The sequence below is a fragment of the Odocoileus virginianus genome, unplaced genomic scaffold (genome assembly GCF_023699985.2).
Source record: "Odocoileus virginianus isolate 20LAN1187 ecotype Illinois unplaced genomic scaffold, Ovbor_1.2 Unplaced_Scaffold_20, whole genome shotgun sequence".
NCBI classification, from domain to species: domain Eukaryota; kingdom Metazoa; phylum Chordata; class Mammalia; order Artiodactyla; family Cervidae; genus Odocoileus; species Odocoileus virginianus.
This window is the reverse complement of record NW_027224282.1, coordinates 398,819-423,070: the sequence shown is the minus strand read 5'-3', so window position 1 is coordinate 423,070 and position 24,252 is coordinate 398,819. Positions and strand designations below refer to the sequence as shown.

Genomic DNA, 24,252 nt, shown 5'->3' with positions numbered 1-24,252 from the left:
CTATGTTATTGTTGAATACTTCATGCACAAGGGAAATAATCATATCCCAAAGAGAGAGTGAGCAATTGGCTTCTTTAGCTTTTGTTGTTGTTCTTCCCTGCTATCTGCTTAATAGAGAGAACTTTGTGTGGTGGGAAGAATTTTTAAAACACACACACATACACAAAGTATATATGGGGCAATGCACAGGTGGGAGCTGGCAGTCCTGAGTGAGGAGGAGACACTGGTTTGCAGCAACAGCTTCTACTACCAGCCCTTGGGGCACTCACCCCTCTGCTCAAGCAATCACTGTCGATGACAAAGTGACTACTGAAGTTATAAGTGTATTAAATTAATGCTAATAATTTGGATATTTTATTTCTGGCTGCTTGGGTCACATTAGCCCTTAACCAAGCATATGTGTTTTTTTCCCATTTATTTTTCTTTCTGGGTACAGCTATAAAATATTTGGATATAGGAAATATTGTGTTATTCTTGCAGCCTTGATATTCAGGGTGGATGGTAAAATATAAATTTTTGTGAGATTTCAAAGATAAAGATTATTTTGATAACATTATTTACAGATTTAAAAGATGTGGTTATCACAAGTCTGTTGAGGGGGAAAACTACTGCATAAAATAACTAACTTGGAATAAATATTTTGCATCAGTTTGGATTGTCTTGTGTAAGAAGTATATTTTCTTTAAAATTAAATGAGTGGATTTAGAGGTCTGAGGAAAATCCGAATTCAGACACACCTGTTTCTCCTTTTAGCAGATACATTTTTGATGCAGAAATACACGTGGAATTAACTGCTGCTGCTGCTGCTAAGTCGCTTCAGTCGTGTCCGACTCTGTGCGACCCCATAGACAGCAGCCCATCAGGCTCTGCCGTCCCTGGGATCCTGTAGGGTTGCCATTTCCTTCTCCAGTGCAATAAACTACCAGTAATAAAACCAGAAAAAAAAATTAAGGACTCCAAAGGGCCTTTAGGGCTTCCCTGGTGTTTCAGATGATAAAGAATCCTCCTGCCAATGCAGGAGACCCAGGTTTGATCCCTGGATGGGGAAGATCTCCTGGAGAAGGAAATGACAACCCACTTCAATATTCTTTTTTTTTTTTAATTTTTTTTTAATTTATTTTTTTTCCATTTATTTTTATTAGTTGGAGGCTAATTACTTTACATCATTACAGTAGTTTTTGTCATACATTGAAATGAATTAGCCATGGATTTACATGTATTCCCCATCCCGGTCCTCCCTCCCACCTCCCTCTCCACCCGATCCCTCTGGGTCTTCCCAGTGCACCAGGCCCGAGCACTTGTCTCATGCACCCAACCTGGGCTGGTGATCTGTTTCACCATAGATAATATACATGTTTCAATGCTGTTTGCCTGGAGAATTCCATGTACAGAGGAGCCTGGCGGGCTACAGTCCATGGGGTCGCAAAGAATCAGACATGACTGAGCGACTAACACTTTCACAAAGGGCCTTTGTGTGGATTATTTCTATCGATGTTTACTGAATTAGAAATTAAAACTGAAAAATATTTAAACCCCAAGAACACACAAGCATACATTCTATTGTCTGTCAGAGCAATGAAGTCATTACAAGTCATGTAGCCTCTTTGATGGTTGGATGACATCACCGACTCAATGGACATGAGTTTGAGCAAGTTCCGGGAGTTGGTGAGTTGGTGATGGACAGGGAGGCATGCTGCAGTCCATGGGGTTGCAAAGAGTCAGACACAATTGAGCAATTGAACTGATCTGAACCGAACCGAGTCTCTGAAACCCCACAGTAAACCCATGAGAGGACAAAGAAGCAGACGACTTCTTTGTATTATTATAAAAATACTTTGACCCTGCAGGCCCTTTGAAAGGGTCTTGAGGATCTCCCAGAGTTCCCTGGATCACACTTTGAAAACTGCTGCTGTACAATAGCCCTTGGTAAATATTCCACACTTTACATGTTCAGTTGAAGATAGTTTCCTGTTTGGGGTTTTTAGAAATAATTTTGCTATAAACAATTTAGTACATGCCTTTTTTCACTTAAAAAAATATATATATTTACTTTTTAAAGCCACACCCTATGACATGTGGAACCTTAGTTCCCTGAACAGGGATTGAACCTGTGCCCCCTGCATTGGGAGCACAGAGTCTTAACTCACTGGGCCACCAGGGAAGTCCCTACATACTTCTTGATGCATATTTGTTCACCTTGCTATTGGAGAAACATCTAGGAGAGGAAATGTAGGGCCATATAGAATGTAAGTGGAACCATGGAAAATATTTACATGATTAAAAAACAAAATTAAATTTACAAAAACAAATTCTCTCTTCATCCATCTTCTTTCTCTCCTAACTTGGGAAATGACTGTTGTCCTTTTCAAGGCAAATTTCTTTCCTGCTGCTCTTCAGCCTGCCCACTGTGTCCACTGAGACCCCCACACTATTAAACCTTGGTTTCCCTGCATCTTTAATGTCTCTCCTTCCTGCCTTCCTCTCCATGATCTGCCAGAAACCACCAACTCCTTTTTATTTTTTGGTCGCACTGTGCAGCATAGGGGATCCCAGTTCCCTGACCAGGGATTGAACCCATGCCCCCTGCATTGGAAGCACAGAGTCTTAACCACTGGACCTCCAGGGAAGAAGTCCAAGAGAGTATTTAAAGCCATGATATTGGGTGAGGTCACCAAAGGAGAGAGTGTATACAGAAAACAGAAGAAGTCCAAATCTGAACCTCAGGGCTCTACAATGTTTAAAAAAAAGAGAGAGAGAGATAAGGAAGTGAGATAATGAAGAATCTGCAAAAAAAAAAAAAAAACTCAGAAAGGGTTGCACGCAAGGTAAAAGGAAAACCAGGCAGAACAAGTGCCCGATGAAGCTGTAAGAATTAAAAGGATGATTTATATAAGCTCTTAGCACAGTGTCAGTCACACTCTAAACCTGAGGAAATGGTAGCTATGATGATGATGATGACAATGAAAATTCATCTATTAAAGGCTTATCTGTTGCTCCTTCTGGCCGCCAAAAATAAAATACTGGCTCTTAAATAAATAATAAAAATTCAAGGTAAGAAGCCTCACTTGAATCAAATGTAAATTTGGATGAGGGTCTGAACCTAAACACTAAGTGGGATTAAAGTAACTAAACTTCTGCTGTCAAAAAGTGTAGTTAGGCTTTCCCTGGTGGCTCAGTGGTAAAGAATCCACCTGCCAATGCAGGAGACACGGGTTCGATCCCTGATCCGGGAAGATCCCACATGCCATGGGGCAACCAAGCCTGTGGGACAAAACTATTGAGCCTGTATTCTAAAGCCCAGGAGCTGCAACTACTGAGCTTATGAGCCACAACTACTTAAGCCCAAGTACTCTAGAGCCCATGCTCCACAAGAGAAGCCACTGCAATGAGAGGCCCTCACACTGCAACTAGAGAGGAGTCCCCACTCGCCACAACTAGAGAAAAGCCGTGTGCAGCAACAAAGACCCAGTACAGCCAAAAATAAATAATAAATAAAATTTTTTTAAAAAGACCCATAATTATTTAGATATTCCCTGTTGGCCCAGTGGTTAGGACTGTATGGTTCCACTGCAGGGGGCATAGGTACAATCCCTGGTCAGGCAACTAAGATCCAGCAAGCCACACTGCTCGACCCCAGTAACTACTAAATTTGGGCTCAAGCTTTCTACCGTTTCTGTATTCTAGCATCCCATGGCCCAAGGCAGAGACCTGGGACTAAGTCCTGTCAATGTTATGTCAGAATCATCTCTTGATCTTGTTACTTCTTCTTCTTCTTTTTGGCTGCACTGGGTCTTCATTACCACCCCCAGGCTCTTTGATTCGGAACTTGGGCTTTCTCCAGTTGCAGTACTCAGGGCTTCTCTTGTCGTGGAGTACGGGCTCTAGAGCTTGCAGACTCAGTAGTTGTCATGAGGGGGGCTCTCTAGTTGTGGTGTGCAGACTCAGTTGCCCCTTTGTACGTGGGATCCTAGTTCCCTGACCAGGGATCGAACCCACATCCTCTGCATTGGAAGGTGGATTCTTAACCACTGGACCATCAGGGAAGTCCCCTGGTCTGGTTCTTCTTATTCAATGTCATGGGGACTACCCTCCTACTTTGTGCCACCATCCTTCTTATTGAAACTATTTCCAAAGCCTCTTATCTAGTTTGTTTGTTCTATCATCTGTCACTATACCCCAGTCCAGGGATTCATAACAAGTTTTGTGCCATGGAACCATTTGGCAGTCTGATGAAGTTTATGGATTTATTTTCAGAATGTTTTTAAATGCATAAAACAAAGTACATTGGATGACAAGAAAACCAATTGCACTGCAATAGAGCTATCAAAATATTTCCTAAAAGAAATGTGTACTATAGCAATATACAGGATTAACAGAATTCTTGTGGTTCTAATAGCTACTATAATTTCAAAGTGATGAGCATATAAATGACATTTTGAAACATCTGCATCAACTGCAATGTGATATGAAACCATCTTTGATTGCTATTGGTGACCAAGTCACAGGTACTGCCAATGTCACTGTAATTCGTTGCCTACATTTGTAAATAATGCATTACACTTCAGAGTTTGATGAAAATGAAGTTGTGATTTTTAAAATTTCCATCCACATTCATGTACCCTGTGAATCCTATACATTGACCCTTTCCTGGTGGCTCAGATGGTAAAGAATCTGCCTGCAATGCAGGAGACCCAGGTTTGATCCCTAGGTAGGGAAGATCCCCTGGAGGAGGGAATGGCAACCCATTCCAGTATTCTTGCCTGGAGAATCCCATGGACAGAGGAGCCTGGCAGGCTACAGTCCATAGGGTCACAAAGAGTCAGACACGACTGAGTGACTAACACTCGTGGACTCTAGGTAAAAAATCCTTACCTAAATGAATTACTGTAAAAATGCTTGAAGTGACTGAAAAGATAGAGGTCTTTGTTTTTAAATGGGGAGAAAAAGAAGAAAACGGGGAACATTAATATCCAAAACGTGTGCCACTAATTCCTATGCATTTTGCCAAAGGTGAGTTACAAATTCAGTCTGAGCTTTCTAACAGTCGAGGAAACGTTTTGTCCAGAACTTTCTCAGTTTAGAACTTTGATTGGGGCCGTGATCATGCAGTGGTAAGTAGTCTGCCTAGTGTAAAACATTGATTGGTTATACAAGGCTATATGTCAATTATATCTCAATATAACTAGAAGGGAAACAAACAAAAAAACCTTGCTTGGTAGCCTCTTGCCTAGACTAAAGCCCCACTGCCAACACCACTGTACCTTCCCATCCCGCAGGACACACCCGACGGTACGAGAAGCGACTGCCAAGAAAGAACTGTTGCTTAGTCGCTAACACGACTCCGTGCAACCCCAGGGACTGCATGCAGCCTGCAAGGCTCCCCTGTCCATGGGATGTTCCAGGCAAGAATACTGGAGTGGGTTGTCATTTCCTTCTCCAAGGGATCTTCCCTACTCAGGGATCAAACCCTCATCTCCTGTATTGGCAGGGGTGTTCTTTGCCACTTAACCATCAGGGTAGCCCCTCAGAGAAGCAGGTGTGGGTGCAAATCCGGATGGCCCTCCCTGGTTGGGCGTTCGCGCCCCTTTGCTTGCTCACTCCCTAGCCGAGGACCGAAGTCCCTTGCGCTGGAACAAGACGTCTCCCCCGCCCTCTTTGGAGATAGCTCCGCCCCCCTTGCTTCTCCCGCCTTCGGAAGGGTTTCTGCCTTGGCATTTATCATGGACCGTCTGCCTCACCCATGACACAACGTGCCCCTGGCACACTAACAGGCTCCTGAGGAACCCAGTTACGGAACTGAAGCATAGCAAATTCCATTGCACGAACAAGCGCTGTTTCCCACGGTCTAACGGGAGCGTGCACAGAGATGGACCGCCAGGGGGCGTTGATTGGCGCACAGCGTGACCTCCCCAAGCCCCGCCCCCGGCGGCGCCTTCTAAACACGTCCTTCCGCTCACTTCCTCCTCTTTTCTCTTCTCCGCCATCCTATGTGCGGTTGAGGTCTGTCCTCACCATGGTAAGTCCATCTGTTACCATCGGTTCCGGGGTGGCTTTCCGAGACCCGAGGTCTCCGCTGGCTCCCCGGTGCCGTGGGCTGCGTCGAGGTGTGGGACCCTTTTTAAGGCCTTTTCCAGGGGAGATGAGAGTTTGGCCTCGGCTCCAGCCCGAGGGCCTGGCGGGAAAGGAGTGAGCTAGCACCTAGGGAGGGGCGGGCTTTGCCGGCCCTGCAAGGTCCGAGAGGGCGCTCTCTGTTGCAGGCCGCTACTCAGGCGGGCGGGGATTCCCGTTTTCCCCAGAGCGAACTGTGTTTCTGGGGCAAGAAGTCGAGGGGGCCCACAGAAACTGTGGGCTGTTGTCAGTGACACGCGGGATGTTTCGGTCGTCGAAAAGGGAATGTGGACTGCTGGTTTTCGAAGACTTATTAACTTGGGAGCCAGAATTCTTCCACTTGATGAGACTACAGGATCTTTTAGCCCTTTGTTCGGGAATTTAAACGTTACCCAGTTTAAACTCATGGAACAAGGGGTGATGTGTGAATCTGTGTGTCATTCGGGCATTCTTCGTAAAATGCTAGCTGCGTGCGGATAGTCACTGGTTTTTTCCTGTGATAGTACCTTGGAAAATTTTAACTGTGTATACACTTTTTGGTGTGGAGAGGATCAGTATCTCATGTTATATGGTTTTATTAACAGAAATTTACAGTTGCTGCTATGAGCTGGGAGAGAGGAGTGTAGTCTTTTCCTTCTTTGTAATAACGCCTGTTATACAAGGGTGTGTTGGGCCACATGGGTCAGATTTTAAACCAGCACTCAGGCCGTTTCTCTGGACTCCACTGCACACCGGGGAGGGAGGTGTTTGGGGTTAGATTAGATGACCCCTGGAGAAGGAAATGGCAACCCACTCCAGTATCCTTGCCTGGAAAATCTCATGGACAGAGGAGCTTGGTGGGCTGCAGTCCATGGGGTCGCAAAGAGTCGGACACGACTGAGCGACTAACACTAACTAGATGACCCAGGTTCTTTATGAAAGCCAAAAAAAGAGCGGGAACTTGGGAAAGTGACATTTTAAATAGAGTTAATTTAATACCAAGATGGTTGGTAAGCTGAAACAGATCTGCCAAATGTCAGGGACTTTGTGTAAGGTGGCGTTTTCTTTTTTTTGAACGCACCGCGTGGCTTGTGGGAATCTTAGTTCCCAGACCAGGGATGGAAGCTGGCCCCCTGCAGTATAAGCACAGATTCCCTAACCACTGGCCCGCCAGGGGATTCCCAGTACCCTGGTGTACAAAACAGGGCACTGAGACTGGTTGACTTGCAAGTTGTTGTTCGTGAAAACCATGTGCTCTAGTCCCAGCCTTCAGTGATGTGGTCCTCTCAGTCCTAGGGTGACAGCAGGGAAGACTGGAACACAGTCTTCCCTTGTATCTGTATCTAGCCTTGTATCTGCCTCGGGAGAAGTGAGGAACAAAGCAAGGGGCAGTGATGGGTGTAGCATTGAGAAGGGCTTTGGGCTTGTGTTAAGCATTTGAATATTTCTTAGATTTAGAGAATTCCTAATTTTTGAATAAGTTCTGGTATTGCTGTTAAATTGATTGCATTTCCTTCCCAGTCTTCTCACAAGACTTTCAGGATCAAGCGATTCCTGGCCAAGAAGCAAAAGCAGAATCGTCCCATTCCTCAATGGATTCGAATGAAAACTGGCAATAAAATTAGGTAAGGGCACACTGCCCCACTCATGTGTTTTGTTAAATTTAGGATTTCTTTGAGTGCACAGTTGAAAGTTATATGCAGTTTAATTTTAATCTTGTGCCACCATTCTGAAATTCTTTTTTTTAAATGTGCTTCTGGGTTTCTGAACAGCAGCCAGCCCACAGCTGGGATTAGGGGCAGACACTCCTCCAATATTTGTAAATTTCCTGGTTGCTTTCCCTCTGAGCCAGAACATAAGGTGGCTGTCTCATTACACATCCCAGTGGGAATGCCAGAAAGTATTTTATTTTTTCTGAAGATTGAAAGATTTGTTCTTCCCCGCAGAATTGAGCTGATGGTTTTAGGAGAAAGACATTACTAGAATTTCTCCAAAGGACCTCTAGGGTCATCTAGGTTAACACTGGACAAAGCTGGATCTAAGACTCTCCTGCATGCCTTTCAACCAAAGTATTTTCAAAGCATTTTTAAGCTGACACTGTAGGGTGGGCCTAGCAAGTGAGTCCTTGCCAGGATAAACACTGAAGCTCAGGAGTGCAAGATTGTGAAGCTAGTGTAGAAGTCTGATTGGGTTGTATGGCAAATAGAAGTGGAATTGTATGTGGGAATCACTGTAGCTTTATAGGCCAGTTAATTGCAACCTTTGGTTTATTGTATCCCATCCAGTGATGGTAGGCCCTGCCTTTGTAGTTGTGAGAAATGAAAGAAATGTATGTAAAGCTCTGTGTAGCTCAGTAGAGGGTACCTGCAATTATCAGATGCTGGTCTTTTGCTCTGTGGTCTAACTTTTAAAATACAGTGAAAGCAGGTTGCAATTACAGTGCTTTCTTTTGTGGAAGTACTGACATTATCCTGCTGAAAGAAAATGTGTGTTGATTGTTTTTTGATTTTGCCATTTATGGGGGTAAAATCATGACAGATTGACATAAACAGTTGATGGCCTTTGAAGTAACTGAGGATGTTAATGTATTAACATTATGTGAGAGCTTTTATGTACATGTAACCTATTATGTAGAATGACTGGTTTGATCTAGTGTAGTAATTGGGGTTATATATCTCCGTCTGGGTCTGCTCCAGGTCTGTTGAATCAAAAGTAAGTGAGCTTCTCTATTACTTACTCCCAGTAAAGAACGAGTGTGTTTTCCTTAGCCTGGAGTCATTTTGAGAGGTAAAAAATTGATTTGACTAGTTCTTTAACACATCTAGCAAATCATTTTTTACTCTCCAAAAAGAACTCCAAACTTGCTAAAGAAGGGAAAATGGAACCCTTTGCTTTCAAAGATTTTTTTTATGGTACTTTTAAGGCAAAGTTTCTGGTGAGTAAGAGCAACTAATTTGAGGTCAGACTGCCTTTGTAACTTGGTATTTCCTTCTGTGTAGGTACAACTCCAAGAGAAGACATTGGAGAAGAACCAAGTTGGGTCTATAAGAAGCCTCACATAAAAAGTGGCACACGTGTTAAGACCACTTATTTAAGCAGCCGTATCACAGTGAGAACATCACTACTGTAATGCTTGGCTCCTGATGTTTCTTATTTCCTCACTATCAGTCGAAACCAGTAATAAATATGTAACGGAACTGTTATTGTATTAGATGGTTTGTGATGACGTACTGAATAAATACTCCTGTCAGGACACAGGGCTGTCTAATGATAGAAATGTTCTCTGTCTACCAAGTACTTAGAAGTACTAGTAAGTACTCGAAGCTAGTAAATTAGGAACTGGCTTTTTTAAAGTTTTGTTGTCTTATTGTTCCCTATAAGTAGCAGCTCTTAAACCTGCTGTTACAGGAAGTACACATATGTGTCATCCTTGTACCTGAACGCAGCACCTTTTTAAAATAAACTGTTGGGGCGGGGGATGCCTTGCCACAAGACATGCAGGATCTTAGTTCCCCAACCAGGGATTGAACCCACTTGGCTGCCAGGAAAGTCCCATAAAAAGCATGTTTATATGCTATTCTATGATGTGAACCAGGGTTTGGCAAACTGGTCTCCTACCTGTTTTTGCATGGTCTGTGAACTAAAGTTATGCATCTTTAAATGGTTGAAAAAATCAAATATTTTTGACATTTAATAAATTCAAGTTTACCTACCAGGCATTATTCCTAGGTATTTGGGATTAACCAATGGATGGATAGACAAATGTATGTTAGGCTAGTAATAGGCCAATACATGTGCCATAGCTAATGTCTGGGAAAGATGCATGCCCAGTTACTCAGTTGTGTCTGACTCTTTGGACCCCAGGTGCTTCTGTCCATGGGATTTTGCAGGCAAGAATACTGGAGTGGGTTGCCATTTCCTACTCCAGGGGATCTTCCCCACCCAAGGATCAAACCCACGTCTCCTGCATTGGCAGGCAGATTCTTTAATCACTGGAGGGAGCCAAAATGCCCTAATTACCTGTGGAGTTAGGTTGGGACTGCAGCAGGGCAAGGGGGATCCTGTTATCTACCTACCCAGTTTGTACAGAGCCTGTGCTGGAGCAAGCCAAGAAAACAAGTGACAGGAGCTGTCAGTGCAGCAATTGGGGGTAGGGGCCATACACAGCCAAGGGGTCCCTGACTTGTAACCACACTAAGACCACATGACCACAAGGACCACTGCTCACCAGAAGTTTTTAGAATGGCTGCCAAATAACCAGCCTAGGAACGTGGGCGCTACCAACAGATCTTGGAAGCACATTTTCTAGTTTACGAATCCCAGATTTCAAATATTTCCTTTTAGTGCATCAGTCTTTGCTTTATATTCAAAGACAGCTGCCACTGTGAACAGCAAGGCAGAGGGACTTGATAACAATTGACAGTCATGGAAATTCCTAGCCATTTGGAGTCTTATACCTCAGTCTTACCATTCAGAGTAGGTGGGAATTCCTGAGCCCCAGGAATTTATGAAAAAGCTAAGGTCACATGGCAGAGTTTTCTCTAAAGACCTTAAAAAGGAGGGTTAAAATTGAAAGAGAAAATGATAGACATTTTGGGTGGATTGGTTGGCCGTGTAAAAGGGATTTCTTTTGAGCCTGGGGTGGGACAGGTCCTGGATCCAGTGGCTCCACACCGCCTTGTTTAGTCGATAAGTCGTACGGGACTCTGCGACCCCATGGACTGCAGTGCCAGGCTCCCAGTATTTGTTCTATGAACTAGATCCCTTATTTCCTGAAGGGAAGAATAGGAGCTTTGAGACATGTAGGACTTAACATTTACCTTTAAGAGGTGAAGTGTAAGATCAGCTTTTGAAAAGACAGTCAACCCCGTGGTGATGCTGCCCATCTCATGATGGCCTACTAAGAAGCAGGCAGCAGCAGAGTCGTGGCCAAGAGTTGGCAATCTGGAGGAACAGGCCCACAGAGGCAGCATTCCAGTTCTGTTGGTGCACCAGCTGTGAGCCTCAGTGTCATCTGCAACATGGGGCCAATGGGACCTCCCTCAAAGGGCTTTGAGGATGAAGTTAATAATGCACAGAAGCAGTTGATTGAATGACTGGGAAAGGGGAGTGAGCAGAGTTAAGTTTTGGTATGGGATGTACTCATGCTCAGTCACTCAGTCTGACTCTTGGACCCCATGAACTGTAGCCCACCAGGCTCCTCTGTCCAAGGGATTTCCCAGGCAAGAATACTGCAGTGGGTTGCCATTTCCTACTCCAGGGGATCTTCCTGACCCAGAGATCAAACCTGTGTCTCCTGCTTTAGCAGGCAGAGTCGCCTGGAAAGCCTGGATAAAGCAAAAATAAGACACAGGGACTGAAGATGGTGGGAAGGGGCAGGTTGGCATGGGGGAATCAGGCAGATCTGGTGTGGAATTGATGCTCAATATCAGCCTTTAGATAGATACCCGTTCCCTTCTATTTCCAGGATTTGCATTTGGAGTAGAGTAATCCCTCGAGGACTTGGAAAGAAAGGAATAGGGTGACTTAAGGGCTAAAATCCTGGGCCTTACACTTGCCTCCAGTTGAATCCCAGCTCTGTTCCTGAACCAGAGATTGACTGGAGAAGGGATAGGCTACCCACCCCAGTATTCTTGGGCTTCCCTTGTGGCTCAGCTGGTAAAGAATCTGCCTGCAATGTGGGAGACCTGGGTTTGATTTCTGGGTTGGGAAGAATCCCCTGGAGAAGAGAAAGGCTACCCACTCCAGTATTCTGGCCTGGAGAATTCCATGGACTGTAAAGTCGCAAAGAGATGCAACTGAGCAACTTGTACTTAAAGGATTGAATGATAATGTCTGTAAAGGATTAGTTATACCAGATAATCCTCCCATTTTACAGATGAAAAAAAGTGAAAGAGTTCTCAAACAAAAAAATAGGATTTTTTTTTTAAAAAAAGCAAATTCCCTGGCAGTCCAGTGGTTAGGACTTGACATTTTCATTGTGGTGACCAGGGTTAAAAAAAAGTTACACAATTCTCATTCCTGCTAATAGTCACTAACAGTTTGAGTAACTTATGTTGGCAGGTGACTGCTGTCAGCAGGAATGTCAATGAGAACCAGGTTGAACAGGGAATAGATTTTTCTTGGAAAGAACAGGGTGAAATATTAACCATTTACACTTCCCTGAGGGTATTTTAACCCAGAGAAGCAAACATGAAGCCCTTGCTTATGTAAAATGAGTATTTGAGGAGTCAGACACAAGTATGACCTGCTGGGTTTTGCAATCAAAAGAGCATGCCGTGAGCCTATGCCTGTGCATGTCACATATGCCCATCTAGGAATGCAGGAAGGGAAGGTGGCAAACCCTCAGAGAAAACGAATCGATCCTTTTTCATTGGGAGCAACTCCCCCTCCCCAGGGGATGTTTGGCACTGTCTGGAGACATTTGGTTGCAAAAAATGGGGGGAGGGGAGGTGCCAGTGGCAGCTAGAGGATGTTTAGCCAAGGATTCTGCAGAGTCAGACACAACTGAGGTCACTTAGCATGCACACATGTTGCTAAACATCCTTACATCCATAGGACAATCCTCTACAACAGAGAAGTGTGTGTGTGTGTGTCCACGTGCACTCAGTTGTGTCTGACTCTTTGGACGCCATGGACTGTAGCTTGCCAGGCTGGAATTTTCCAGGCAAGAATACTGGACTGGAGTTGGTTGCCATTTCCTTCTCCAGGGGATCTTCCCCACCCAGGGTTCAAACTGCGTATCCTACATTGGCAGGCAGACTCTTATACCACTTCACCACCTGGGAAGCCCACAACAAAGAATTATCTGGCTGAAGATGTCAATAGTGCTGAAGTTGAGAAACCATGGTCAGCAGAGTCAGAGTCAGCTTCTTGAAACAGATGTGCTGGGCTCACTACTCCCCCTTCCAACTCTTCACACTACTCCCGGGATAAATCTCACTCTTAACATGGCCCCAAAGGAGTAGGGGTGGCTCCCACCCTCTCTTCACTCACAAAGTTGGATCCAGCCGCACTGGCCTCTGGGTCTCTCAAAGCACAGCTTCAGCCAACCTCAGCCTTCCCACTGTTATTCCCTTGACTTGGAACATTCTCCCCTTTCACCCAGTGAACTCCCATTCATCCTTCAGGTTTCAAGCTACTTTACACCTTCAGGCGGTGACCTTCCCTCACGGCCCCTCTCCCCTCAATCTAGTCAGGTCCTGCTGCTTAGTACCTCTTAAATCACCCTGTGAGTTTCCATCCCGATTGTAACTGTAAAGGTCTATATGTGGTTAGTTAATTGATGGCTGTCTCCCTCAACTTGACTGAGCTCTACAAGGAGAGGTCAGTCTTGCTCATTGCTGACTGCTTTTATGTACCAGCATCTGGCATAACAGAAGTGCCCAATAGATGCATTTGTTGAGTGAGGAAAGCAGGCACTCAATAAATTTGTTGAATGAATGAGGAGAGGGACACATACGGGAGCAAGAGCAGTACAAAATGTGTGCTTTGCTGTGTGTTTACAAGGAGTGAAGGACGAATGACTTGCCTGGGGAGTTGGGAAGGCCTCACCCAGGTTCACAAAGAGGCCAGTGGTGTGTGTGCATGTGCATGCATGGTAGCTAGGCAACTGGGGTTTAAGGTGCTAGGGGAAAAATTGGAGACAGGCACATGATGAAAGCTCAGGCATGACTAGTAGGGAAAGGTGAGAACTTCCCAGCACTCACCCTCTGTTGGGGTACCTTGTCACCACACTGCAGGGCCGATGCCTGCCCTTGAATTCTGGTCACTGATGAGGCCACCTGCAGCTGCCTAGAAGCAGCAGGATAGAACTCATGTCTCACCCTGATCCTAAATAGAACTGTGTTCTCCAGACCAATTTGAATAATTTAGATTCCAGCAGAGCTGATAATACAGATGTTTTAGAAATGTTTCATAAAGACAAAGATGCCTATCTTTGAGTGAGAGAAATGATAGAAAAAATGCACCAAAAAAGCCAACACCAACAGCACAGGCCAGGCCAGAGGCATTTTCTAGAAGAAGCAAAGAAAAAGAAAGTTTCAAAGTTAACAACTCCTCTTAACACGAAAACACCAAAACTACTATCAATACTGGAATTACAGGCCATTTAAAAAAAATTCTCTTGAAATACAACATGTACACAGAAAAGTGCCTTTTCCCTAAGTGTGTACCTCGATGAATTTTCACAGGGTGAACCCAGTTGTGTCATCACCACCCAGATTGTTTAAGTTTGCTCTTTTCTGTGGGTATTTTCAGAGGCTTCCAAGAATACTGAGACACGGGAAAGATGACATGTCAAGGACACCAAGGATAATCCTGAAACATATTGGATAAATCTCTGAGCTGTGGGATTTGAAAAAGACATACCCTTTTGACCTGAGACCAAATTCTTCGGTTTGATTTGCAAGGAGTTCAAGCAGAGTCTAATGTCTCCTCTCTCCAGACACTCAGGGACAAGTCCCAGGTTCTTGTTTGGAGCTGCTTGTTCTGCAGAAGCCTTTGTAGCTGCCTTCCACACACCCTGGCACCTCTTTCTGAGAGTTCTCTGAGTCACTTATTTGGGTGAGTTCCAAACAGCAAAGGATAGAGGTAACTTTCTGTTGTTATCAATTCGTTACTGTGGTTGTACAAAATTTTTTGTCTAATTTTTGGTCACGCTGTACAGCATGCAGGATCTTAGTTCCCTGACTAGAGATCAAACCTGTGCCCCCTGCAGTGGAAGCATGGAGTCTTAACCACTGGACTGCCAAGGAAGTCACTGGAATAAAAAATGTTTAAAAAAGAAAATAACTGTAGGGGAAACTTAATGCAAGGTATATAGGAACTTTCTGTAATATTTTTGCAACTTGTCTGTAAACCTAAAACTATTTGAAAATAGACCATTGATTTTAAAATAAAATGACCAACCATACACCTAAACCTAGGGGTGAAATTGATTGATTAAGCATGCACTTTAAAGCACTCAAGGAGACATGCTGATGGGCGAGTGAGTCCTTGGTATGTTTATAAATCACCAAAGGCTGTTGAGCTCCACCAATGATGTCTACATCATAAACAACTACCTTAAGGCAGTGACTACTCGAGTTGGTTCCCCATTGTTGGCAGAGGAAATGTACTGTTTGCTGTTTTTTTTTCACAACCCTCCGGGTTGTGCTTTGGTTAATTGCATGGAGACTGCAGAGTGACAGGGAAAGCTCACAGAGCATTGCAGCCAGGCAGGTCTGGGTTTATATCATGTACCTTTCATTCACTACTTTAGGGGAGTTACTTAAGCTCCTTGAGCATGTATAAAATAGAAGTGAATAATACTGCACCACAGACTTGCTGTGAGAATTACATGAGATGGCATGTCCAAAGTGTCTAGTCTATTGCCAGGACTTAGTAAATGGTAGAAATCATGTTTGAGAGTTTCTGGTGTAAGTTAGTTAGTATTAGCAGCTCAGTCATGTCCTACTCTTTGCGATCTCATGGACTGTAGCCTGCCAGGCTCCTCTGTCCATGGGATTCTCCAGGCAAGAATACTGGAGTGGGTAACCATTCCCTTCTCCAGGGGATCTTGCCAACCCAGGGATTGAATCCGGGTCTCCCACATTGCAGGCAGAAGCCCCCTCCTGGTATAAACCTATAACCAATATTTTTTCTTTTTTGTTCCTTCCTCCCTCCCATCCATTCTTCCTTGTTTCTGTCCTCCCTCCTTGCCCCCCTCCTTCCTCTTTTATTTTTTGACCAGATTGGGGAAGGGATGGACAATATCTGTTTCAGCAGGAAATAACAGAAAGCTGACACTGGTGTAGACATTCAAGTGCAAACTGAAAACTGAAAGTGAATGGATAAAAAATAAGCTGCTATAAGACTTTTTACCTTAGGGAGAAAGTTGAAGTCTGGAGCCCAGTGCTAAGAAAACAGTAAACAGTCCCAAGAAGGTAAGGATATTCATCTCCAGATAGGAACAGTGAAGAATAACCTTCATTCATTTAACAAATATTTATAGAACATCTACATGTACCAAACAGTGTGCCAGCTGCTGGGGTTACAGTAGTGAATAAGTGACACGTGGATGCTGCCTGAGGGATCTGTCTAGTCCAGTGGCCACACACATTCCCTTGCAAGTTTCTTGATTTAATACTTGTGTGTGATTCATGCTTGTGTTTTTTTTTAATAATAAATGCATTTTAAAAATGAATGTCATGACCCACTAATAGGTTGCATCTGCAGTTTGAAAAACACTGATGTGAACTGGGACGTAGACACATATACAATGTTATAAGTGCAATGATAGAGAAGTATTCCTTGGGGTCAAGGGAAGTATTCTGAACTCACATATTTTTAAAAAGTTTAGTTAAGGCTGATGCCAAAACAGTATATGTCCCTAGTGTGAGATACATTTTTGCATCTTGAAATCACCAAAGTGACACTCATATGTTTGCAATATGCATACACATATATTTAGCATGTAATTTGGGGACCCCAGGATGGCAACATTTTATACAAACAAAAGCTTTGTGTTATAAAAGACACCTTTTCATTCACATTTTGAAAAACACCAGAGATAATATGTTTTTCCATTATCCATTGTCGAGCAACAAACTACCCCCAAACAGTGATATAAAAGCAACATTTTGTTTCTGTCATCATTTTCACTTTGTGGGTTGGGAGCTGGAAGACGTGCTCCCAAGCTGGCTTTTACACTCACATGTTGGCTGCCTGGGTGTTGCTTGGCCTTTCTCTCCACATGGCATCTCAGCCACCAGGCCTGTCTGTGTGGCTTGGGCTTCTCACAGTGTGGTGATCTCAAGATAGTCAATGCTCAGGTGGCAGCTGGCTTGACTGAGTGTTCCAAGAGACAGGAACAGGAAGCTGTTGCCAGTCTCCAAGGATCCAGAAACTGACAGGAGGACCAGCTTCATGGCTTCTGACCCATGCAGTCACATGGGACCCTATGCTTAGTCTGATGCTCTGCTTTTGCGATCCTGAAATTCTTAATACATTTTTTGGCAGGATCTCTCATGTTCAGTGTGGGCTCTGACCAGTATATCTCTCTGGCTCTATTTTATTGGTCTAAGCACGAGCCTACCTGGATTCAAGGGAGGGGGATAGAGACCCTACCTGTCATTGGGAAGAGTATCACAGAACTCGTATATGTCTTTAATCAGTCACAGCATGGTAGGAGAGAGAGCATGGGAATACTGGAATCAAGAAATCTGAGGGCTTTCCCTTGTGGTCCAGTGGTTAAGAATCTGCCTTGTTGGAGAAGGAAATGGCACCCCACTCCAGTAGTCTTGCCTGGGAAATCTCATGGACAGGAGCCTGGCGGGCTACGGTCCGTGGGGTCGCAAAGGGTCAGACACGACTGAGGGAGGAGCAGGCGCTTGCCAGAGGCCCCGGCGCTTTTGATGGCAGAGCCAGGACTGTGGCTGAGGACTGCCAGCTCCCAGGCCTCTCTCACCAGATGGGAGCGTGGAAAACTAGAATCTAAAATAGCCTGAGGGCTTTCCTGGCAGCTCAGTGGTAAAGAATCGCCCCCCTGCCAAAGCAGGGGACGCGAGTTCCACCCCTGGTCTGGGAAGACCCCAGATGGCAGACCAGCTGAGTCCATGCATCACAGCCTCTGGGTCGGTGCTCTGGAGCGTGGGAGCCACAGTACTGAGGTCTGTGGGCGCCAGAGCCCGTGCTCTGCAACAAGAGGAGCCACCGCAGTGAGAAGCCTACGCCCCCCCAACTGGAGAGCAGCCCCTGCTCGCCGCAGCTAGAGAAAAGCCCACACAGCATGAAGACCCTGCACAACCACAAATAAATAAACTCATTGAAAAAAAAAAAGAATCTGCCTTGCAATGCAAGGGACACTGGTTTGATTCCTGGTCTGGGAAGATCCCACATGCCTTGGAGCAACTAAACCCATAAATCACAACAACTGAACCAGCACTCTAGAGCTCAAGAGCTGCAACTACTGAGCCCATGCACTGCAACTACTGAAGCCTAAAACCCTAAAACTCGACAACTAGAGAAAACCCATGTGTGGCAATGAAGATCCACCACAGCTTAAAAATAAATAAATAAATAAATATTTTAAAAAAAAGAAATCTGAGGCCTAGTCCCAGTTTTATGGCTACAATGAGCCTGCTACTGACAAACCATGTCACCTTGGGGACTTCAGTTTTCTGCCACTCAAAATGAGAAAATTAGTTCTAGAATCATGAAGCTTTAAGGCCACATTTGTGACTCTCTAAATGTATATCTGATTCATTAGAAAAAGTGTTTCCACAGTGCTCTCCAAAGGGAGCATGGGAACAGAAGATAAATGAGCTCCAAAGGAAAAAGCCTGCAGATCTAAATTCAAGCCTCCAGCCCCAACTTGTTCATTCTGCAAACACCTAATACAGAGGCAGACAGAGGGTGCTGGGTGCTGGGCTACAGCAGTGAACCATATCAACAGGTCCCCATCTTCACAGGCTCACAGTCTGCAGGGGACAGGTGAGTGTGCCGACCGCCAGGGACCCTGATGCTGTGGTGAGGAAGGCACTGGGTCCTTGGGAACCTATCCTGAACATGGGAGGGGAGGAGGGGCTGAGGAGGAGCAAGCTGAGCCCCCAAGGCCAAAGAGGAATTAGATCTGGGGGGTGGAGTGTGGTGTGTTCATATCCTACACAGAGGAGACAGATAGTGAAAAGGCCCAGTCAAAAGGAGAACTAATTTAGGGACTTGAAAGTCACTCTGTGTGGCAGGAGTATGGAAAGGGGACATCCTTGGGGGTGGTGGGAGAGAGTGCCAAGAGGAAGTAGTGATGAACGAGGAAGCTGGAGAATGAGCAGAGGCCAGATCACTAGGAGACCCGACTCCTTGAGAGAGAGATTGGATTGCATCTTGAGGCTCAGAAAAACATTGAAGGGCTTGAAACTTGAAAGATACCTATCTGGTTTGGGTTTAAGAAACCACTGAGGTTAGTGTGTGGAGTGCTGAAATCAGACTGGCTGCGGATGGGGCAGGATCGGCTAGAAGTAGAGACTAGTGAGAGGCTGTGGTTTGTCATCTGGGTGAAAAAGGATAGTGACCAGCATCAGGGCAGAGGCAGTGGAGACAGAGTTACATGGGCAGAGGAGAGATTTCCTAGAATCAACAAGACTTGTGACTGAGTGTAAGCGGAAGAGGAAGAGGGAGGTGGCAAGGATGACACCCAAATTTCTGGCTTAAGAAGGTGGATGGTAGTGTCATTTGCTGAGAGGAAAAGACCATGAGAATACTGTTCTGGTGGGAAAGTAGAGTGAGTAATCAAGCTGATTCAGCTTGGGGTCTGTATCTAGCTTGGGATGGCTGTAAGCCTTTCAGGTGAAGGCATTCCATAGACAGCTGGAGAGTGAAGATGCGAGTCAAGAGAGAAATGGAGAAAGCTATTGGTTTTTTTTTTTTGACCCGAGTGACAGCTTGTTTGAATAATGATATGAAGGGCCCAGAAGGGAAGAAGTAGGAAAACTGAGGGGACTGTATGCAGTCACTGAACTAAAGCTCCCAAGGGCTGAGAAGTGATGAGTCAGGACACAGGATTAGGGATTTGTCTCACAGACAAAGAGACCCCAGGAGTTAGGAGGTCAGACTCCGGAGTCTGGGTTGGAACACTTCATTCTATTACCTTCTGACTGTGAGACTTTTGGACAAGTAAGTCACTTGCTTTCCTTGAGCCTCAGTTTTCCTTGACTACAAAATGGGGAAATTATGAGAACCTACTTCAGAATTTTGAGCGTGATGATTAAAAGTGATAATGCATGCAATATGTTTGCTGCCAACTAAAAAAAGCCACCCCCCAAAAAAACCCTCCCACAATCTAAAATATGTGAATTGCGTTTTATTTGGGGACCTTACTGAGGACTATAGCCCAGGAGACAGCCTCTCAGAGAGCTCTGAGGAAATGTTTCCGAGGAATAAGGGAGGAGCCAGGATATATAGGAGAAAAAATGGGGGGAAATGTAGTCAAACATGAAAAGATTACTGCTAATCACAAAAACAGAGATCTCAAGTTAATGATTTTAGCACTTTTCTCTGTATGGGAAAATGCAGGTGTGGGCTATAGAAGTCATTTCTTAGATATGCATCTTAACTATCTAGGGCCAGTATCCAGTTTCTCTCTCTCCAGAATTCTCCTCAGGGTGCGCCGTCAAGGCGTCTGCAGTGGCTGCTGGTTTGATGGCGGGCAACATTTTATTTACTAAAACTGCAGGCAACATTTTTTGGTCCACATTACTGTAGTGCCTGGCACACAGTTAACACTGCATCAGTGGTAACTGTCATTACTATATCAGAGCACGGGAAGAGAAAAATGAGCGCACATGCAGGTCAGTTCATAGATTTGATTGCAGGAAGTCGAACAAATTCTTTTTAGGTGGTTTCTATCTTTTTGATGAAATAGAAAATGAGGTTATCTACTGGGGGGCTACTTGCTAATATCTCTGGGGGGGGGTAGAAAAGCCACTCATTTGGCATTGACTAGGATACAGGACAGTCAATATCAACAGAGGGCCAACAGACTACCAGCCACTTAAATAATCAAGACTTGCTTTTATTTTTAAAAAACTTTTTATTTTGTATTGGGGTATAGCCAATTAACAATATTGTGATAGTTTCAGATGAACAGCAAAGGGACTCAGCCATATATATACATGTATCCATTCTCCTCCAAACTCCCCTCCCATCCAAGCTGCCACATCAGTCAGTTCAGTTCAGTTCAGTAGCTCAGTCATGTCCAACTCTTTGCAACCCCATGAATCGCAGCACGCCAGGCCTCCCTGTCCATCACAAACTCCCGGAGTTTACTCAAACTCATGCCCATCGAGTCGGTGATGCCATCCAGCCATCTCATCCTCTGTTGTCCCCTTCTCCTCCTGCCCCCAATCCCTCCCAGCATCAGGGTCTTTTCCAACGAGTCAACTCTTTGCATGAGGTGGCCAAAGTATTGGAGTTTCAGCTTCAGCATCAGTCCTTCCAATGAACACCCAGGACTTACCTCCTTCAGGATGGACTGGTTGGATCTCCTTGCAGTCCAAGGGACTCTCAAGAGTCTTCTCCAACACTCACAGTTCAAAAGCATCAATTTTTCGGCACTCAGCTTTCTTCACAGTCCACCTTTCACATAACATTGAGCAATTCCCTGTGCTGTACAGTAGGTCCTTGTTGGGTTGAGAGGAAGTGATAGTTAAGGAGTTTGGGGTGGACATGTACACACTGTTACCAATTAAGACTTGCTTTTTTTTTTTTTTTTAGCAAACAGCTCAGCTTTTTATTGAATGTGTTACTAAAGAGGTTTAGTCAAAAAGACCAAAGCCCATGTCATCATCAGACTCTTCAGATTCTTCTTTCTTTGCTTCTACTTTCTTCTCCTCAGCTGGGGCAGCAGTGGTGGCTGGGGCAGGACCTCCTGCTGGTGCAGCACCAGCTGCTGGGGCAGGTCCACCAGCCCCCACATTGCAGATGAGGCTCCCGATGTTGACATTGGCCAAAGCCTTTGCAAACAAACCTGGCCAGAAAGGCTCAACATTTACACCGGCTGCTTTAATGAGGGCATTGATCTTATCCTCCGTGACCGTCACCTCATCGTTGTGCAGAATGAGGTCAGAGTAGATGCAAGCGGGAGAGTGCTAGGTGGGGGTTGCCGGGCGCGGTGCTAGTCGCTGGATGAAGTGAGGGCCTCACCCCAAAACGGCCTTAGCTTCCTCGGAAGAACCAAGCACCTTAGCGGCAGCGGAGGAAAGAGCTAAGACTTGCTTTTAAATTAAAGTAAAAATGAAAGCAGCAGAATGACTCCTCATTTTGTAGCCTAAGACTAAAACTTGTAGAGTACAGGGAATTCCATGATGGTCCAGTGGTTAGGGGGCTTCCCAGGTGGCGCTAGTGGTAAAGAAGCTGCCTGCCAATGTGGGAGACTTTAGAGATGCCGGTTCCATCCCCCGGTTGGGAAGATCCCCTGGAGGGGGAAATGGCAACCCACTCCAGTATTCTTGCCTGGAGAATCCCATGGACAGAGGAGCCTGGTGGGCTATGGTCCATAGGATCACCAAGAGTTTGATAAGACTTTCACTGCTGGGGGCATGAGTTCAATCCCTGGTTAGGGAACTAAGATCCTGCAAGCTGTACAGTGTGGCCAAAAACTAAAATAAATTTAGCTCAGTTATCTTTAAAAAAAATCTTGTAGAGTACATATTCAGAAGTATTTATCTGACTTTTTCCTGATCTAATATTTTTAATAAGCTTTATTTTTACAATAGTTTTAGATTTACAGAAAAGTTGAGAGGATAATATAAAGTTCATAGTTTATTCAGATGTTTTTAGTTTTTACCTAATTGCCCTTTTCTGCTCCAAGATCCTATCCAGGATACCACTTGCATATGGTAGTTATGTCTCAGTGTGGACTCCTATACCAAACTCACAGGACAAAAATCTCTGGAACTGACCAAGCCCCATAGCAACTGTTGCCATGAGCCTCTGGATCTAAACTGGCCAGTTCCCTGAGATTTTTATCCTATCACCTTGGTACAGGGCTCCACACCTGTGACTTTGGTATAGGGCTCCACACTTGGCTTGTGACAGTGTCTCAGACTCTCCTTGTTTTTGACGACTGTTGTTGAACCCAAGTGTGTGGGCCCAATGAAAAGGGAGGCCTAACAAGCCAAAATGTCTGAGTTTAAAGCAGAACTCCTTGCTTGGCAATAAACCTTTCTCTGCTCCAAACACTGATGCTTCGGTTGGTTTGGCCTCACTATGTGTCAGGCTCATAAACTCGTGTTCAACAACATGACCTTGACAGGTTGTTTTTGTTTTTGTTCTTTAATATTTTAAGTATTTGACTATTTTTGGTTGCACACAGGCTCTTTGTTGCTGTGCGAGGGCTTCTCTTGTTGCTGAGCATGGGCTATAGAGCTGCAAACAAGCATAGTTGCTCCACGGCATGTGGAATCTTCCCAGACCAGGGATCGAACCCATGTCCCCTGCATTGGCAGGTGGATTCTTAACCACTGGACCACCAGAGAAATCCCCAACCTTGACAGTTTTGAGGAGTACTGGTCAAATATTTTGTAGGATGCCCCTCTATTGGATTTTGTTTGATGCTTTTCTCATTATGAGACTGGTTATAAGTTTTGGGGAAGGAAGATCACAGAGGTAAAGAGCTGTTCTTATCAGGTTATTTCAAGGATATGTACTCTCACCATGATTTATCACTGTTGATATTAACCTTGATCAACTGGCTGAAGCAGTGTTGATCAGGTTTCTCCACTGTACAGTTACTCTATTTTCCCCCTTTTCAACTGTACTCTTTGGAAGGAAGTCAGCACATGCAGGTCTCTTAAGAAGTGGGGAGTTATGCTCCCCTTCTTTAACTTTTCAAGGGTTGAGTATCTCCATAAATTATCTGAAATTTTTCTGCATGGGAGATTTGTTTCTTTTTCCCTATTTATTTATCCAACCATTTCTTTATATCAAGATGGACTTATGGATGCTTATTTTATACTTATGATATAATCCAATACTCCCCCAGCCCAGAACCAGCCATTCCTTCAAGGAAACAAGGAACCTTGGTTCCTTTTATTGAAGAATGGTATTTAGAAACCACTATCTAGGCATTAGACATGTTCTATCTGAATAAACTTTAATTTGATCACAAATTTATTATCCTGGAGTAACATAGCTGTTTTTGGTATGAGTCAAGGTTCACCCAGAGAAGCAGGACCAGTAGGAGATAAATGTTAAGGGATATATTGTAAGAAATTGGCTTCTGCAATTATGAGGTCCAAAGAGGCAAACTGGGAATTCCCAGGGCAGGCCTTCAAGAAAGCAGACAGGACTTCACGGACACCGGCTGTTCACTGGCTGAAGTTGCTGTCTAACAGAAGAATTTCTCTTGAGGCTTTGCAACTGATTAAATCAGACCCACTCAGGTTATCAACAATAATCTCCTTTACTTCAAGTGAGATAACTATGGACTTTAATTACATCTGGAAAATACCTTGACTGAAACACCTAGATTAGTGTTTGAGTGACTGGGGACTGTAGCCTTGCCAAGCTGACATATCAAAAGACTATCAATCCAGGAGGACCTTATCTGTTGAATGTGTTCCATAAAGTACATTTTCTGGATGACTGAGAAGTACATCCTGATGAACCCCAGGTTTTAGACTGTTA

At 44.5% G+C, this 24,252-nt stretch overlaps 2 non-coding genes and 1 pseudogene across 2 annotated transcripts; 2 read left to right on the top strand and 1 right to left on the bottom strand.

The window, feature by feature from the left end:
* The first annotated feature begins 5,678 nt into the window (after nt 1-5,678).
* LOC110133877 (uncharacterized) lies at nt 5,679-15,009 on the top strand. The gene is made up of 3 exons (XR_011486134.1): nt 5,679-6,016; nt 7,609-14,652; nt 14,756-15,009. It is a non-coding gene; the product is annotated as an uncharacterized protein (transcript).
* On the top strand, nt 8,508-8,641 carry LOC139033598 (small nucleolar RNA SNORA69). The gene has a single exon (XR_011486138.1). It is a non-coding gene; the product is annotated as a small nucleolar RNA SNORA69 (small nucleolar RNA).
* Nucleotides 15,010-21,318: 6,309 nt separating the features above from the next.
* LOC110133873 (large ribosomal subunit protein P1 pseudogene) lies at nt 21,319-23,006 on the bottom strand (annotated as a pseudogene).
* Nucleotides 23,007-24,252: the final 1,246 nt, after the last annotated feature.